Source organism: Mus caroli, unplaced genomic scaffold, assembly GCF_978045245.1.
Source record: "Mus caroli unplaced genomic scaffold, Mus_caroli_1 scaffold_12, whole genome shotgun sequence".
Classification (NCBI taxonomy): domain Eukaryota; kingdom Metazoa; phylum Chordata; class Mammalia; order Rodentia; family Muridae; genus Mus; species Mus caroli.
In genome coordinates this window covers 115,261,041-115,265,371 of record NW_028227267.1, presented here as the reverse complement: position 1 = coordinate 115,265,371, position 4,331 = coordinate 115,261,041, and positions in this window count along the sequence as shown.

The following is a 4,331-nucleotide window of genomic DNA, read 5'->3' as shown; positions in this document are numbered from 1 at the left end:
GACACCATTTAATCACTTAGGGAGTTCTAAGAACTTAGATTTAGGGAGTGGTGAGGGTAGAGGGGAGTGTCCTGGAGGGCGGGAGGGGGGGGGGAGTAAGCAAATCCTTGACTCCTCAGCTTTAATTTTAGTCTCATCAATATTCGCAAAAGATGGGAAACCAACAAAGTCCAAACCAATAAAAATGAGAGCAGACCCACACAGCGGAGCGCATTACATGCAAGGCTACAGAACATGCTACTAGCTACATAAAAGTGTGTGGTATGTTACAACTTGCTTCTAATACACGTTTGTTTATCCACGAATGGATCCATTTTTAGACATATAAACAAGGTGGATTCCTGATAATAAACCAGTTCTCATACATGGAAAAGGAGGGAAGGATCATGTTAGACCTCAGCCTCCTTTAAAGCTCTTTCCAATTTTTGTGCAAAATGCATATACTATCTATTAAAGAAGAAAATGGTGTTTTCACATGTCTGAGACTACTACAGACAATTTATAACTTTAATCTGTCCTTGATTACAGGAAGGGCGTGTTATGTGTTACACTGAATGAAACTGAGTGTGTCAGGGGTCAGGAGGGCGTTTTCACAACTCTAAATGGACCCGAGCTGCTAAGACATGTTATTATTTTTAGTTTCCTGTTTTCTATCAGCTAACTTCTAACTCCTGTTATTTGGTCCACATAGTATTACATGAAAGGGGAGCTGCCTGTAATGACGGGAAGAATCTTCCCATCACACCTGACTAAAGAGCTTCTATACTTGCAAGTCCCATGTCAGTAAGCAAAGGATGAGACAGGCAGTCCTGAAGCCAAATGAACAGTGCGCACTAATGAGATACCACTAAGTACTTTTTTTCCTCAGGATTTCTCTTATTCATTTCACACACACAAAATATACTTTATTATTGCTTTGTGTTTGTGTGTATGTGTGTAGATTAGGTGCCATGGTATACATGTGGAGACCACAGGACAACTTGTCAGATCCAGCTTTAGGTGGGTTCGTAGTGTCAAACTCAGGTTGTCAGCCTCGCGTGTCAGAGCACTTTCACCAACTGAGCCGACTCGCTAGCCTCACTCATAACTGTATTTGACAGCCAGGTACGGGGCTGAGGCAGAACTGCCATGATTTCCATACCAGTTTAGGGTACACAGTGAGCCCAGCCCGAGTTACAGGACAAGATTCTCTCTCGAAAGCATAAAACAACTAACAGACAAAAATATGCATCTGACGTCTACCGTGCAGGAGGGAATGTTCCAGGCACAGTGGTGACGATGGAGAAACTCTCTTACAAGTTATACTCTGGCAGGAGAAACAACAGAAGACAGAGCCATTGGGCTCGGGAGGAAAAGGCAACTGAAAGCAACAGGGCTACGTTGGATAAAACCACGTGTCAGTACGCAGCTGGGTCAGACTGGAAAGCCATCTCTGTATGATACTGGGGTTGAACCTAAAGCTTCATGCATGCCAGTGAAATGTTTTACAGGTGAACTTTTCTCCAGTGGGAACCAATTAAATACACACACACACACAAAGTTATTTTGAAATAATTCTAAACTTATAAAAAGCAATCCAAACCCAACTCAACTTGCCGTCTGATGAACATAGAGGGTTCCTGAGTTCACTATCTTAGTTTCCTTCTTCGAGTGTTTTGGTTGTGCTATGAATGGCTTCAGGGACAGGCCAGCTTCCTCGCATACCTCCAGATCTCCTGGAACCTGAGTATGTCACACATCATGCCGGTGGATGTGTGAAGATGGCTCCAAGCGTGAAAGCAAGGAAGGACATTGAGGACCTCAGGAGGAAGCTGCAGGACACCCAGGCTGCTCTCCCAGCTTCACAGGAACAAGCCATCAGTGTAGTCTCAGTTCACGAGCCCGTGTTGGCTTTAAAGGAGGCAGAATGTCTTCATAATCTCCAACTGTTTGCTGCTTGTAACAATCTTACCACCTCAACTCAAAACCAAAGTCCTCTAAGATTTGACAGCACAGACCCGAGGTGTAAGAATGCCTGACAGATAACTGCAGTCGAAGAGAACGTCTCCTAAGGGAGACATGTCAGAGGGCCCACGTTCTGTTCTTGTGAGGGTCCTGTGTCGTGAGAGTTGACCTCAGGCGTGTGTGCATCTATTTCCATCAGATGCGGCTTCCTTGAGATCACGAGCGGTTCTGAAGGCAAGCTCGTCTGCCTGGACTAACCCTGGCTGGCAGGAAGTAGGTTTGAGTACTAAGTGGACTAAGCTGTCGTAACTACTGACACTCATTTCAGATTGTAGCACAGTTGCAGGCCCAGTAATGAAATCATCAGCCAAGCCTAACTACAAACATTCTTTCTTTCTCATTACAACATGCACAGCGGGGATTGGGGTTGGGGGTGGGGGTGTGGCTCAACTGTTGAGAATGCTTGCTGCTGCTCTCAGAGCACTGGGATCTTAGCCCAGCCAGAGGCTCTGGGGCAGCCTGGGATTCCAGCTCCCAGGAATGAGACTCCCTCTTCTGGCCTCCACAGACACCTGATACGTGTACACGCACACACATGAAAACATAAGCACCCAATAAAATGTTAAAAAAAACCTCATAAAAGTAAAGTTAAAGTAAAACCAAGGTGGGGCGAGCTTCAGAGAAACATTTATTTATCCCCATCCAGTTCAAAGTTGGTCGGCGGAGTCACACAGAGGTTAAAATGTCTGCCGTACAGCAGGCATTCGCATTGTGTACATGCCAATACAACCAGACGTCTTCCTGTTTCCTTAAAGAGAATACAAGTGCTTCTTCACAGGATGGGGGGGGGGGTCCACAGACTTTTTTTTTTTTAAGGAAAAAGAACATAAAAACTTCAAAAGCATTGTCTGATGGGATCGCCAATTTATAGAGTATTGACTAAGAAAAAGAGAAGAGATCCCATTACGGCATGAAATACTTCTCTCCTTGGACCTGTTAGCTGAGGATAGTTTTATCATTGGTTAACAACTATTTTTCTTGACTTAGTAGTATCTCTTAACAGTAAAATACAAATGATTAGCAACTGAATATATTAAAAACCAACCACCCCTTTGTTAAAGTGCTGCAGACTGCAGCATGGAGGCCCCGTCCTGTGCTCTGTCTGTTCTCTGCTCTCTGATTAGACGCAGAGCTCTCCCGTGCCCTTCTCCCTCTTCCAGGCCACAGGCCTTATGAAAAGGCTTCACTCCTGGGTTCGTTCATTTGTTTTTTTTTTTTCTTTTTCTTTTTGATTTTTTTGAGACAGGATTTCTCTGTATAGCCCTGGCTGTCCTGGAACTCACTCTGTAGACCAGGCTGGCCTCGAACTCAGAAATTCGCCTTTTATTTTTCAAGACAGGGTGTCTTTATGTAGTTTTTGCTTAACTGATGTGTACTTGAGCAAAACATACAGTAATCTATATAAATATTTTAATCACGGGCTAGACTGTATTACTTTGCCATTTTGCTGACTGCAAACACATTTTGTCTTAAAATGAAGCAGGATATTTTCATTTTCAATGAAACTATAGACAAGGAAAAAATAAATACAAAGCCACAGACCTTTTCCATTCTGCTACATTAACTGAACCCTTACATTAAAAACGCAATTACCAGGTTATTGCACCATTTCCTGTTTAAAAATATGGCAAGCAGATTAAAATGTTTAAAATTAGTTAAAAGTAAACAAAAAGGTCCAAGCGACTTCACAGATACCAACACACAGCAAGCCCTGACAGCTACCGAGTGGTTCTTTAATCAGGAACCTTTTAGAGAACTAGCATACTTAATTTGGGGAGCAACACACACACACACACACACACACACACACACACACACACACAGCTTTATTACAAAGGATTCAAGATGGCAACTCCTTACCATCCAGTGCCAACACGGATTAGAACAAATCCAGTGAGTATTTTGTTTTTCAATTATTCATAGAAAATTTAATCCTGATTAAGTATCCTTGGGCAGGAATTCATGGGTAGGTTGATGACGGAAACCAACAGTCATGTGAAATGCTCCTGTTAATTTAATCTGTGTCTACAGCTTCATTAGGACTGGGGATTCAGCGTAAGAGAAATGAATTATCTCAGGATTAAAATTTCAGGGCCATACCACATACTACCTTTTCCTTCTTTCTTTTTAAACACAAAACCCTGCTTGTCCCTTACCCACGTCCTCAGACTTAAGCTCTCTGTTCTTCCAACCAATGTAATGTACCCATGATTTTCCACACATTATCCAAAATCCTTCCCCAATCAAGATAAGACCTGAAGCAGGGCCAACAATACAAGGAGAAATTGCAGAATAACTCCACACGTGAATAAACAAAAGCTAATTCA